The 15,596-nt window shown below is 39.5% G+C and overlaps 2 long non-coding RNA genes across 3 annotated transcripts; both read left to right on the forward strand.

Annotated features, from left to right (window-relative positions):
• Positions 1–1,598: 1,598 nt before the first annotated feature.
• LOC121694195 lies at positions 1,599–12,555 on the forward strand. The gene is made up of 3 exons (XR_006025692.1): positions 1,599–1,895; positions 2,175–2,226; positions 12,066–12,555. It is a non-coding gene; the product is annotated as an uncharacterized LOC121694195 (long non-coding RNA).
• Positions 4,371–6,066, forward strand: LOC121694197. Of its 2 annotated transcripts, XR_006025695.1 has the most exons (4): positions 4,371–4,721; positions 4,814–4,914; positions 5,007–5,077; positions 5,483–6,066. It is a non-coding gene; the product is annotated as an uncharacterized LOC121694197 (long non-coding RNA). The 2 variants fall into 2 exon arrangements; XR_006025694.1 differs by having other exon boundaries at positions 4,371–4,914.
• Positions 12,556–15,596: the final 3,041 nt, after the last annotated feature.

A 15,596-nucleotide genomic window follows, 5' to 3' on the forward strand; every position in this document is an offset into this window, starting at 1 on the left:
CATAGGGCAGGCTACTGTGGTGAGGTAGGGCTATCAACAATATCGCTAAAGCTACCGGTCCTATACTCACAAATATTGTTGGAAAGGTGGAGCACAGGCTAAGGAAATCCCATTATTTTTTACGGAGCCGACTCAAAGGGAACTTTGAAGCATTTTCCATATTGTAGGCTATTTTCCTCGCAATGATAGCGAAAATGAAATAGTGCCCATTTATTTTAAATGATGAATTTGTGCGTGCATGTGTCGCTGATTTCTTTCACGTCTTACAACATACATAATGCATTCATATGCTAGTAGTAATGTCAGAAATGATCCCGTTTATAGGCCTCTTAGAAATAGTTGTTGCATCTTGCATGTTACATTTAGATGTGCACTCAATCGCGCATCCATGCAGGCAAAACGTATAGGCCTACGACTCAAATGTGGCGACGGCACACAATTTGTGAAACATTTTTTACAATGCACTGGCGGTGATAGCCTACACTTAATGTGAATCGCGGACAATAACCAAAGAAAGGAATTTGCACCACCATTAATCAAGTAAAGGCTGTAGTAGGCCTAGTGTTACATGTTGGCACAAAACGTAATTTCTGTCAGAAAGGAGCCTATAATGCATGGGGTAACGTGAGGTGATTCAGGCAGAAAAGAGGCCTTAGCCTATTCCTGAATCCTGTCCCTTTCAAACTACGTTAAAATTGTCACCAGCCACCAGCATAATATAATTAAAATTAAAATACAAAATCCTATTAGGCTTTAGGTCAAAACCTATGAGTCTAAGCCTTAGTTTAAAAAAAATATCTTCAGGTGTAAGCAATTAGTCAAAGAGCCATTGCATTCTGTGTAATATATAGGTTAATAAAGATACTAGTTTGTAATTTCTTTTAAAATATTAATTTGGGAGACAAATGGAGTCATTCCACACGTCTACGTCCAGGGATGGATTACTGAATGGGCCTACTGGGCCCAAGAGCTCAGGGGGCCCTGAAGCCCAAGCCTCTGCGTGAAGTTGCTTCTTCTCTACTCTTCTCTTCTCTTTCCACAAAACTTACCAGAAGCCATCATTTAAAGGGTAATTTTTAAAAAATCTTCCAGGGGAGCAAGGCCCCTGACCCCCCTATCTTAACTGCATTTAACCATATGTCCGTCAACAGTTTGGAATACCCTAATTGACTAAGTTAACTAATTACTTGTTTGTGAGTTTTAATAATATTTTTGCATGCAAGGAAATATTGCAAACCCCGCCACAGATTTGGTCCCCCCCAATGTTGACATCATGACTACGGCCTTGACTCCCCCCCAGATGGATGAAAGTTTATTTAGAGATAGAGGTCTGTGCACATAAATCTAATCATTAACTCTTCTTCACTCAACATGTCATGTTGGGCTTGCAACAATTTAATCCGATAAGAAGCTAATACAGTGACAGCATAGTGTGATGTAAATGATAAAATGTATGTATACATCTAATCATTTACTTCATTACAACTGAATGTCACCTCGTGACACCAGGGCTGGATCAAACAAGCCAACTTCGCAATGGTATTTCATAAAAACGACCAGAGATAAGTAGAGACAGAGAGGGAGAGATGCAGGAATTTAGAAGTTCAAAACAGTCTCGGAAACCAATAGGAAGTCCAGGGTTATTACAGTCTCCTCCGGGTCTCATTCAGGATGTATCCTCTAGCAAAATACGTTCTCATCCTCCAAATGATTATCCTCTTTTCCACGACCAGCCAGGCTCTGCTATGCAAGAGTTGTTATGAGGTGTCAAGTTTGGGCCCAGGTGAAGGGCGAGCCCAGTGGAGGACAGTTTGGATTGGGTGGGAGTTGCGAAGAGGGCCTGAAGTGCATGCACAGAGAACCATGGAATCCTAGCGGGTTTGGGGTTTGCGAAGGTCTGTATAGTCGACACCCTACGTTCGTTATGTGCGTTTTGTGAAATTAATGTGATGGTTTGCAATATGTAGCTTTTCCCAATTTCTAATTATTTCTTAATAATAGGCCTACGATTTATAGTACCTAAATCTACTGTATAATTACATTGTCATTGGCCAGTTTGTATGGAAGGGGCATTTATTATTGTAAGTTTATCATGCTTATCGTAGGAATGTTTGGAGAAGGCTGCAATTGTTTTCTTTTATCCTTAAGCAATACATAATTTCCTTCACTCACAGAATCTGGGCAGTAGGCTTCCAGTTGGGGCAGAGAATGAATGTCATGAAATTGGTGAGTAGGCCAATCTCTTTGATCTGATCACAAGGTTGAAGTCATCACATATTTCACTTATTATGTTCTTGAATGGTAAAAATGATCAAACTCAAAGTATACTTTCTTTGCTGTTTGTGGGTAGTCTAGCTATCTATTTGTTGTTGTTTTTAAGCAGCCCTGGATTAATAGTGGCATTCGTAGTTGTAAAAGGGATTGTAGGAAAGCTGAGCGTAAATGGAAGAAGTCTGGTCTTCAAGTTCATTATGACATTATGAAGGAATCACTTAAACACTATAACATCTTGGTTAAGGATGCAAGATCACATTACTTATCACGAACTTATTTCTGATCATCAGCATAATCCTAGATTTCTATTTAAAACAGTAGAGCAGCTGGTAAAGCCATCTACTCCCTGTGTCCCAGTGGAAAGTGATGCTGACTGTGAAAAGTTTTTGTCCTTTTTTACTGAGAAAGTAGAGTCAATTAGAACCTCTATCACTCCTAATACTATGCACTCTGAAGTCTCTTTCTTACAGGATAGGCATACTTTAAACCACTTCAATACAGTTACTCTGTCTGAACTTCTAGAGACAGTGTCACATATGACAGTATCTTCCAGTCCTCTTGATGTAGTACTAACAAAGTTCCTATTAGAAGTAATTGAATCTGTTGGGTCCTGTTTGCTTTCTATTTTTAATAGTTCACTTTTAAATGGCATTGTCCCTGATTACTTTAAAACTGCAAGTGTGAGCTAGCCTGGCTAGCGCCACCACTTCTCAATGAGACGTGGTCTGGGAACCAAACGTTCATTTTCTCGTATTTGGAAAAAATGCCCAGATCCGTTTATTGGGTGCCACGGATGTCTATCAAATGCGTCTGTGCATAGCTCATCATCGTCTTGCTTTCCCCCCTGTTCTGTGATTGGTTCCCTATCTCAGGCGAAAATTTGCTCCATGGTCTCCAGGCTGCCTTAGCAGCGTGAATCAAATCGCGCGCAAGGCAGCATGGGAACATGAAGTGTGAGCCCATTGCTAAAGAAATCAGGACTTGATCCATCTCTACCTCAAAACTACAGATCTATTTCCAAGTTACCATTTGTATCAAAGATTCTTGAAAGATTAGTGTCCAAGCAGCTTGTCTCTGCACTGGAAAATAATAATCTTTTTGAAAAGCTACAATCTGGTTTCCGAAAGTATCATAGCACTGAGACAGCACTGCTGAAAGTTACAAATGACCTTTTAAGAACAGCTGATGATGGCATGTGTTCTGTCCTTGTACTTCTTGATCTTAGCGCAGCCTTTGACACTATTGATCACAGCATACTGCTGCATAGACTGGAACATTGGGTGGGAATTTCTGGTACAGCCTTACAATGGTTTTCATCTTACTTGTCAAATAGGAAGTTTTGTGTTTCTGCAAACAGTTACACATCTTCATTTTCTCCTGTCAAGTATGGGGTACCTCAAGGGTCAGTTTTAGGACCAATCTTATTTTGTTAAATACATGCTTCCTCTTGGGCACATTATCCAGAAACACTGTGTCTCCTTCCACTTCTATGCTGATGATCAGTGCCGGCGCTCCGCACACGCACATCACGCACTGCGCGTAGGGCACCAAGTGCCTGGGGGGGCACCAAAAATCTGGGTCGTGAAAAATCACCACAATAGGCTACTAGTATTAATAACAAATAAAATATGTCTAAAGCATGTTAATATGCAAAAGCAATACAAAAGTAATATAGGCCTAGACCAAATTAGTCGAGAAAAAGGTGAATCTCCTGTGCAGCCCTCTCTCCAGTCTCCCTCCGGTGCCCCCCTCCCCCACCTCCCAGTGGTCTGTTCGATTATTCCTCAATCCCAAATTTGGCAGACAGTAGACATCGCCTTGAAAAGGCACTAAGAGTCGGGGGCGGAAAAAAGGAAAAAGAAGAGACAGCGGGATGATGCTCGCGCTTCACTTGCAGTTAAGACAATGTTTTAAATAAATAAATAAAAAAAATTGTAGCCCTTGCGTGTATGCATGTCTATGCTTATGCCAGGTAATACTACTACCGTCAATACACTTTGTAACGTAAACTACTAGCCATGTTCATGTTCAAGTGTTACATTGCAAATGATTTTATGCTGGCTAGCTAGTTATTTTACGTTGTGGATATGGATTATGGGTTATTGAATGCAATTCAACACTTTCCTTTAACGTTAGTGTAACCCAATGAATTGCCACTTCCCATTATGATGCGCAATAATTCCCTGGTAGCCCCTAGATGCGTGCACGAGACAAATGTTAAAAAACAACAACACGAGACAAATGTTAAAAAACAACAGAAAACCGTCAATCGGTAAATGAAGAAGAAGTAGCACTACGTCTGATGAGAGACGGAGAGAAAGATTGAGAAGATTTAAAATACGGACGACTTCGAAATCATAGATACTCGGAACTACGGACACTTGGACACTTAAAAACGAAAATTGGAAAACAATATAAAGATCCTCTTTCCCCCGCACAAAGCTTTGGTGAGTCGCAAGTCACAGCTGAACGCAACAGATTTGCATGTTCTATGTAATCAGAGCCAATTATTTAGTACATCTTATTTACCCGAAAACAGATGATCACCCTTTGAAAAGAAAAGAAGAAAGAAGACTTTTCCCTTGTATTTTGTATGGTACTGGAATCCTGGTGAGCAAGGCCTTGAGTGAGCAAGCTTTGGTGAGTCGCAAGTCACAGCTGAACGCAACAGATTTGCATGTTCTATGTAATCAGAGCCAATTATTTAGTACATCTTATTTACCCGAAAACAGATGATCACCCTTTGAAAAGAAAAGAAGAAAGAAGACTTTTCCCTTGTATTTTGTATGGTACTGGAATCCTGGTGAGCAAGCCTTGAACACTTGAAACCTAAGCTAGCCCAGCTAAAATTGTATCGGTAATTCCATACTGTATAGATCAACCATAGAGTTTATTTAATGTATGAAATTTAGACAATTTAATATAATAATGTGCTTGTTAAAAGAACTGTAAGATCCGGTTGCCGTTAGCCGCCGACTCAGGCTACATGGCGTCCACGGAAACCATAGCAACCAAGCTATACGTGGACAGATTTAATAACGCTGTCTGGCTGTCATGCAGCCTGGCTGCAATGACATTTATTAGACTGCTCCTACAGCAATATGCTGCTGTTGTCATTCAAACTCGGAAATTAGTTATATTTAGTATGTATGTGTTATTGTTATGATAGAGATTGAAATTAATAAGAAATCTGTACAATTTTGTGCAGACTGGTTTTTGTTGTACCCCGAACAAACCCCGTTGCCTTGCCCTGGAACTCTTGGATACCTTCTGGATTTCCCTCATCGTCCTGGATTTGGATTCACCATCTACATCAACTTGCCCCTTCCTTTTGGACTGCCCGTTAGGCTACACATCCCCTTACCCTTGTGATTGTGGTAGGATCTGGACATTGCACTTTGCACAAGTTGGACTGAACCATTTCCCCTTTTCATTTGTTTTCTTTTCTTTATTATTTTCTTGAGTGCACTCACATTTTGTTTTGGGTTGGGTTTTATTTTGGTTTAATTTATAGTATATAATAATATTGGATAATAAATATAAGACAAGATATTAGGCAATAGAGTATAAGGTTAGGTTAATATATTAATAGTATTTTAAAAAGGAAAATACAATTAGACTTGGATATTAAATAGAACAAAAAATATAAAGTAGTACATGGATATATAAATACAATAAATAGAATATTAGAATAGAACATATAAAATAGCATAATAGAATAGTAAACAGATATAACATAATACATCTCTTTTAATATTGATATTGAAATAATTTAAACTGAATTGAATGACTTTGACCTGTGAAATAAAATATATCTTTTTATTATAAACTTTATCCACGAGTGTGTGTGTTGTCTTTGGGGTGAGTAGCCTACTAGAATCTGGTCTAGAAAAAACCTACACCAATCTCCACTGAACCTAGATATTAGACTATAGACTGTCCCTGCACAAGTATAGGTCATTACCCTGTCGTGCAGGTTACATTAGCAATCGGTGCATAAGACTAGCAATCCTTCCTCAGGTTGCTTGCTAGCAATGCTATTTCTGATTATGCTTATACCAGAGAGGGTTCAAGCGGAGCGAGAGGCGCAAACGGTCGACAATTTCCGCGTTCGATTATTGCAAGGGGGAGGGGGGAAAATCCCCCTTTATGCAGACCGCAGTAAACCCTCGCTGCACTAATGTCAATGGAGATTTGTGGAATTTTACCAATAAATTGGTCATTATGTCTTTCTGGATTTGTTGAGGGTTTTTTGGAAAATTTTGTCATAATCTGTAAGTGTTTGGGATCAGTTCAAGCCTAAAAGTGTAATTTTTTAGCGTTCGGATTTGTAATAAAATAACTTAATATCAGACCATGCTGCTGCCAGTTACTGTCCGGTTGTTAGCATGCTAGCTAGCCTTTTAGCTAAGGTAACATTTTAAATGGAGAAGTGTAATTTCTTTGAAATGGCAACTAGCTGAATAACATTACTGACATTAGTTAAAGTGGATAGTTTATACTCAAGTGAATTTGCAACAGTATATTAAGTTTAAGCGAAGTCCTTCAACTAGTCACTTGTTAGCGCATAGCTGTACTATTGCCATAGCTACTCCCATCCACTTGTATAGCATTTTAAGCTAGCTCGGTTCACATGACTAATTAAATTATTCATATCATGTCCTAAAGAATGATTCATTGGTATCATACACGATTATATACAATAATACTGTGAACACAATTATGTTTATTTGTTCTTATTGCTTATTAAGAGAGAAAGTTTATTTAGTGACGTAGGGTGACACTCCCACTTATGCAGACCGGAACTGTCCCGTTTTGCTCCCATAGTAACGAATTACGTTGCTCTATCTTGCTAGTAATCAAGGATCTTTGCTTATACCACCAAGCATTTGTGCTTAGGGCACCCAAATGGCTAGCGCCGGCCCTGCTGATGATACACAGCTGTACCTGCCCATTAGTTCCTCTGATCCTAGTATGCTGAATTCCTTAAATGAATGTCTTTGTGACATAAAAAACTGGATGTCAAACAATTTCCTCCAGTTGAATTCTGACAAAACAGAAGTCCTCATCATTGGATCCCAGCACATAGTGAAACAAATGATACCATCCTTAGGTCCATTTCCATTTTTAACCTGTGTAAAACCTGTTGCAAAGAATCTTGGTGTCTGGTTTGACAGTAATTTAAGCTTTGAACGTCACATCACAAAGCTCATACAGTCTTGTTTCTATCACCTCAGAAATATTTCCAAGATTAGTTCCATCTTAACTTTTAAAGACACTGAGACCATTATACATGCATTTATTTCTTCACGCCTGGATTACTGCAATAGTCTTTTTTCTTGTCTGAATCAAAAATCTATAAAGAGACTTCAAACTGTTCAGAATTCAGCTGCCCGGCTTAAGACAAAGTACTGTAATCACATTACTCCTGTTTTAGCCTCACTGCACTGGCTCCCAGTAAGCTTTAGAATTGATTTCAAGATTCTTCTGATTTTAAAGCTCTACGTGGCCTGTCTCCCAACTACATATCTGATCTCCTAGTACCTTATACACCTGTGCGTACTTTAAGATCATCTGGTAGTGGTTTCCTACTATTCCTAAGGTCAACCTCAAAACTAAAGGGGAGAGAGCATTTAGTGTCAGGGCACCTGACTCTGGAATGACCTGCCTGATGAAATCAGGTCAGCCAGGTCAGTATGCTCTTTTAAATCCCTCCTTAAAACTCATCTTTACAAGCAAGCCTTCCTTAGTTTTGTTTAAGTAATATACTTCATTTTGTGTTAAGTTTATTAATTTTTTATTTCAGTGTCAAGTTTTATATCAGTAAGTTTTATTTCAGTGTCAAGTTTTATTTCAATAAGTTTTATTTCAGTGTAAGTTTATTTTCCTTTTTCAAATTTATGTTAAGTTCTAATTGAATTAGTATATATTATTTGATTGTTACATTATTATGTCTTATTTGCATTTTAATTTATGTTGATATTGTACAGCACTTTGTAACTTTGTTTTGAAAAGTGCTATATAAATAAAGATTATTATTATTATTATTAATCATGGTGGTTGCCATGGCGCCGCCGTGTTCGGACGCCTTTTTGGTTGCTCCGCCTAATTTGTGCTTATATTTACTCTTTTACCTTTTATTAACTCCTAATTTTTTGCACTTTTCCACTGCACTGATTACGTATGATGGCGTTACACTTAGAAACATCGGAAATTAATTGCCTTTTTTGTTTCGGGATGTTTTAATCAACGTTTCTACCTGGCCGACTGAGATTCTCCGAGATGCATCAGGGAACCATGGAGACGCATCTCGGCGCAGAAGGAAAAAACACCGAGGAAAACGAGCCGGGGCCCGTAACAGATTGAGGAATAGAGCTCATAGGCCTCCACTGCCTAGCATTCTCCTAGCCAATGTCCAGTCTGTTGTGAACAAGATGGATGAACTAAGAGCGAGGATACAGTTTCATAGAGACATCAGGGACTGTAACATTCTATGCTTTACTGAGATAACTGAAGTGGTACCGCATCTTATAGTTTACGTAGAGCTATTAAAGATGCTAAGCGGCGCTATAGAGACAGAGTTGAAGCTGATTTCTTGGAGGGTGATCCAGCACGAGTGTGGAAAGGACTCCGAACCATCACTGGCTTTGAAAGAAAGTCCCCTCCTATGATGAATGTGAGTAAAGCCCTCCCTGATGAACTTAATGCTTTTTATGCTCGCTTTGACATGAAAAACACAGACTATCTTGCACTAGCTGCAGCATGTGAAGCAAATGAGGATGCACCTTTCTGTGTCTCTGAGGTCGATGTGAGCAATGCCTTTAGGAGGGTTAATTGTAGAAAAGCTGCTGGACCGGATGGAATTTCTAACAGGGTTTTGAAATCCTGCGCTGCTCAGTTAGCTCCTGTGTTCACTTATATCTTTAACACATCATTGGCTTAAGAGACAGTTCCTACAGTTATTGTTCCAGTACCGAAAAACAAAAGTCCATCATGTCTGAATGACTACCGCCCAGTAGCCCTGACGTCTACAGTGATGAAGTGTTTTGAGAAGCTTGTGAAAAACATTATCTGCTCATCCCTCCCTGCCTCCTTCGACCCCCTCCAATTTGCTTACAGAGCCAACAGGTCTACAGAGGATGCCATCTCAAACCTCATGCACACCACCTTAACTCACCTGGAGGAGGGGAATGGAAATTATGTGAGGATGCTGTTCATTGACTTTAGGTCAGCATTCAACACGATAGTACCTCTCACCTTGGTCACAAAGATGAAGGCCTTAGGACTGAACACCACCCTGTGTCACTGGATATTTGACTTCCTCACCAACCGTTCACAAGTGGTTAGAGTGGGGGGTCTGACATCTGACTCCAGATTAACCATCAGCACTGGTGCTCCCCAAGGCTGTGTTTTGAGTCCACTGCTGTACAACATCTACACACATGACTGCAAAGCCAACAGTAGTCATACCTCCATCATCAAGTTTGGAGATGACAGTGATCTTGGGCCTGATTAGTAACAACAATGAACAGCTGTACTTGGATCAGGTTGATGAGGTGGCACAGTGGTGTCAATCTAACAGCTTGACACTGAATATCAATAAAACCAAGGAAATGGTAGTGGATTACAGAAGGCAGCAGCAGAACTACAGTTACACCCCACTAATGATCATCGGGCAACCTGTAGAGAGAGTCACAAGTTTTAAATACCTTGGTGTCCACATTACTGAAGACCTAACATGGACTGTTAACACTCAGTATGTTCTGAAGAAGTCCAGACAACGACTCTACTTCCTTCGTCAGCTAAGGAAATTCAAAGTTTCTACATCCATCATGAAGGCCTTCTACACTTCAGCGGTTGAGAGTGTTCTGGTAGCATCATCACTTGGTATGGGAACTCAAAGTTAGAGATTGTAGTACTCAGAGAGTAGTGCGCTCAGCTGAACGTACTATAAGAACTCAACTCCCTGCTCTACAAGATATCTATTCCAGAAGAGTACTCTTAAGAGCCCAAAAGATTCTGAAGGACTCTTCTCATCCTAACAATGGATTATTCCTACCGCTGAAATCAAGAAGACGCCTATGTAGTCACAAAGCCAGAACTGAGAGACTCAGGAGAAGTTTTTATCCCCAGGCCATCCGAACTCTGAACTCACACTATACTGACTTTGCACACATTCACTCCTCAGCACTCTCAAACATTTCCCAACTCTGAACTCACACTATACTGACTGACTTTGCACTCATTCACTCCTCAGCACTCATGACCCCCCCCCCCCCCCACACACACACACACCTACAAGACTTTTAGCACTTTTACATCCCTCACCCTATGCTACAGACCTTTTATTTATTTTCTTTTTTCATCACACGTCAAAACACACACACACACACATCTGACTTTCTCTAACTTTTGCACATCTCCATAGAACTTTTTATTTATTATTTTTGATTTATCCTCCATCTACCCATGTCCTTGATTGCCTAGCCTTGTCTTACAACATATATACATGCATTCACAGTCGAGTGAAATCAGATATAAGCATACAAAGACGCTTAGAACTCACGTTAAGCCGATGGTAGCACACTGAATGCGAATGCACAATTTGATGCAGGCAAAAGTATTGACTGTTACTAACGAAGGTTTTATAGCAATATTATAAATGTGGCGACAGAATAGCCTAGAACTTGGGTAAGCCTTGCGTTTAGTAGCCTAATTGCGGTGATAGCCAAAACTAATGTGAATCACGGACTATCCTACAACCAAAGAAAGTAAAGGTGATTAGTAGGCCTACCTGCGTTAGCCAAATAAAGGACGGGACTGCACCCTTCACAAACCGTAAAATAAAGTTTATTAGTTTTACAGTTGACTACAGTTGACAGTTCACCATCAGTCCACACAAACAATTCTGGTTTCCTTGCACTAGCTATTTCGCCGTAGCCTATTCTGTCTGTTTTTAAAGCAAACGTTTTGCAAGTTTTGGTGAATTTCTGTAAAGACACAGTGCCACCTATAGGCCTGGGGTATGAAGTAACGTGTTGAGTCGTGTTGAGATGGATCCGTTTGGACGCAAATATTCTTGATACGGTTCCAGGGAAGACGGAGGAAAAAAAGATCGGTTTGGTACGTGTGGACTAGGCCTAAGTCCCTTCACCATACTTGCAGTACACTACCCCCCCCCCCCCCCCCCCCCTACATACACAGCACATTATTTCATCAAGAAGCTTCTCCAACACACATATTGCACACTGCCCTCTCCCCACATACACAGCACACTATCCCATCTTCCCTGTCATCCCCCCAACACACACACCAAGACCCCTGGCAGTTGGGTTAGCCCCTTGAGCCGTGGATCTGCCCAAGGTTTCTTCCTTGGTAAGGGAGTTTTTCCTTGCCCCTGTTGCTCTTGGGTGCTCCTTGTTGGTGCCCCCCCCCCCCATTCCAATCCTCCCCCACCTTTCTTATGCAGCCCTTGCCACTTAATCTACTAAACCCCTCTTCTACTGCACTTTTTACCCCCCTACTTTGCACAAATAGGCTGACACCAGACATAATTTCACTGCATTTCTTACTTCCAGTAACTATATGCATGTGACAATAAACTTCCTTGTATCCTTGTATTATTATTATTATTATTATAAATAAAAAAACTTCTCACATTCAATGCAGTTTTACAATTGTGAGGAAATAGGAATTCTAGAACCTTATATTGTTGCAGAACAGAATCTTCTGTTAGAATGTTAAAAAACTCCCCTGCTGACATCTGCACATCTGTCTTTCTTTATGGTCAGCTTCGAGGCGAGCTCATCCAGAATGGTCAACCGAACATGTGATTGCTGCAAAAAGAGAATGGAGCTGCAGGACCAGTGCTCTGCCAGTTAAAATGTGCTATGTGTTTGCAGTTTGTACAGTTTAAATCAGCATCAGAATGCTATTCTATACAACTGCCATATCTAACAGCATGATTATTAGACTTCATTTTAGCCCATATACTATGATATCAATTACATGTGTGAAATGTAATGTAGTATGAATTGCTTGTTAATTAACCAGCAACAATAAATGCATACATTTGCAACCAAATTGATAAGAATTAGACCTAAATTTGATACATGTGCTCTCAGTGGTAATTTCCAGTCTTCACAAGGTTCACTTATCGACTTCGCAACATTTTCCTCAGCTGAAGAGGTTAATACAAAATGACGGGCTAAACATGGGAATGCATTTCTTTTTTTCCTTTTCTCTCAGTCTTTTCTCTGATTAAAGCACTGATCTCATTCTAATTTCCTTTGACCATCAGGCAATGTGGTTAACACATGGGTGAATTTCTGACTGAAGGTGATGCATGCTTACAATACAAACATGCATCTTGTTTACAATACAAATATTCATCTTGTTTACAATACAATAATGTATTTTGTTAACAATACAAGCATGCATCTTGTTTACAATACAAACATGCATCATATTCAGGCAGATATGCACAACTCTGCAAGAAGTTGAATGAGCTCCCCTAATTTGAAGCTACTAGAATATGACTCCTTTAGTGATAAAAGCATGGGAAGATTGTCAACTCTCTGTTTATATAAGCTAGTGTTAATAATTCTGCAGGTCAATACAATTAAACTAGTGTTAGTGATTACTCAAGCAACCTGCTGTGTTCCTACCAGATGATCTCTTCAAAAAGCTTTTGAGTCAGACTAAAATCTGGGAAAATATAAGTTTTGGGTGTATATATTTGGAGTTAAGGCCCATTCACACCAAGAACGATAACGATAACTATAACCATAACGATAAAAGCGTTCACACTGAACAACGATAAAGAAAGTCTTTCCTTGTGTTTATGAATGTGACGGTTAAAATTCTATGGGTTCTGATTGGCTATTAGCTTTTTATCGCTCTGAAAGTGATCCCTAACGATATCGTTCTTCATGTCGTTATCGTTATAAGTTTGTGAACGTCGTCATTAATATTAACGAGAACGATATGTATTTATAGTTATCGTTATCGTTCTTGGTGTGAATGGGCCTTTAGGCTCAGTCCTCTTTGTTCTCTTGTATGTTTTGTAGTTGCGTGCTCTTTGGTCCAAGGTTAGTAGTTTCATATGAAAAAAAAAGATCTCTTCGACCAAGGCACTCCGTAAGATAAAAATTAGCGCTGTCAAACGATTAAAATTTTTAATCACGATTAATCGCTGAATTCCTATAGTTAATCACGATTAATCACATATTTTATCATATGATTAAAATTCTATTATTTTGCATTTCTGAAATTTCCAGGAGTCCATATTAACAATAAAGCAATTATTGTTTATCTTGATTGGGATTCAAATGAAAGCAAAGCAAGTTACTTTACTGTATTAACTGAACTTTAAGACATAGGTCTATTTGATTATTTCAAATAAAATTTCAAAAAGATGTGCAGCAGACCTGAGGCAACACAATATATTCTTCAGAAATATAGCTGATATAAACTGAAATAAATGCTACTGCAGAAGTGCATGCACAAAATGTAGGCCTACACACATTATAAAGGGCATAACAAACAGAAAATATTATATTCATACTATATTCATTATCTTTGAGTTCAGTTGAAAATAAGGAACTTTTCAACATGAGTGCATTGCCATTTTATAGGCCTACAGTCTATGGTGCACTGTCACTTGCCACACACATCAACGCCGAAGTTTTTAACAGGCAAACACTGGATGAACAATGGATTTTATGGAGCTGCGACCAAATATAACTGAATCGTGATTTACACGGCTGCAAAGTGCGATGCTGGTGTGCGGAGTTGTATTGAAAAGAATGGAATCTAATGTAAATGAATGTCGAAAGCAGAGTGCATCGCAAATAGTAGCAGCCAAAGAGGAATGTTGATAACAGAACAAGTGACGGTGAAAAAATCTTTGGCGGCACACAACTAATGCGTCAGCCTAGGCTACTCTTTGGCGGCTCGTTAGCCCAACCAAGTATGTGCAGCATGCCTTTACGTAGCCTACTAACGGCGCATCATCATAAAGATACATTTGATCTGCATCACGCCCCATTTTAGCGGAAAACATGTTAACATTATATAATTGAAAGACAGCTAGTAATCACACGTTGACGTTACATCTAGTTATTAATTCACAGGACATTCAATCATTTTACTAACACGGCAGTTATGAAGAATTGTGTTTATGTAACTTACTCATGTCGAAACGATGTACATTACCAACCTTATTCGTTTGCAATACCCCATGTATTATACAAATTTAGCATGTACTGTACACTTACCATACAGGTATATCCCATGCAAAACGGTTAGCTTGCTAGCTAGCTACACTGTAACTGTGGAACTTCAGTATAACATGCCCAATTATCTCACCTACTTGTAGGAAATAGGCTACGTTCATATTACAAGTGATAGAATGAATGTGTGACTTATGTTTAGTTGATGTTATGACATGTAAAGTTAAGCTTGCTAGTCAGCCACGGGCCTGACTGTGCCTATCGATACATTCGTGACACTCCTGTTAGTAAACTGGAGAGAGCAAAACATAGGAACATGGTCACATTAATCCCATAAACACAGAGATAACTCTTACACCAACCTTATTTTGTGCCTTTTATTCATGTTTGTTTCAAGATTTAGTAAGTTTACTATAAGCACGTTTTGCTCTCCACTTTGATGCAGCATAGATTTCCATTATATCAATCATCTTCCCCCTAAAAGGGGGCGTGTATGCAGCACATACAACGTTCCATTCCATTCGTCAGTGCGTATTGTTTAGTTTCCGGTCTGGCTACATCGGTGTGGTGTTGTAGTTGTTCTAACGTTACTAGTTGTTGCAACAGCATGTGAAAAAACTAGAAAGTTTGTTACACCAAAATGAACGTTAATCTCGCGATAAAAAAATTGACGCCGTTAATAACGCGTTTAACTGACAGCACTACTTTATAGGGCTGTATAAAGTTCCAAATTAATAGGTCGTAATTAGGCGTTGTTGTTGTAAAGATATTGCATGTAGATGTACTATATAGGCTACTAATTTTTAGTTGACCAATGCACGAACAAAACCGGGAAACGGACAAATATTATCAAGGCTTTGAATGTTTCCATCTGTGCACAGGGTGTCTGTAGATCGGTGTGCATAGCATTCATTCCTGCAGGCCTGTGGCCATGCATGCGCCCATAAAATAGCATCTGAGTTTGCGCCACTGACTTTAGACCAGGAAGTTCCTGGTCTGTGGCAGAATTGTTTTCTGAAACTGCAAAATAACAACAGGGACCATTTGCCCCGGAACACGCCCCCTCTTTTCGCTGAAACGCCCCCGTGG

Source organism: Alosa sapidissima, chromosome 20 (genome assembly GCF_018492685.1).
Source record: "Alosa sapidissima isolate fAloSap1 chromosome 20, fAloSap1.pri, whole genome shotgun sequence".
Taxonomy (NCBI): Eukaryota; Metazoa; Chordata; class Actinopteri; order Clupeiformes; family Clupeidae; genus Alosa; species Alosa sapidissima.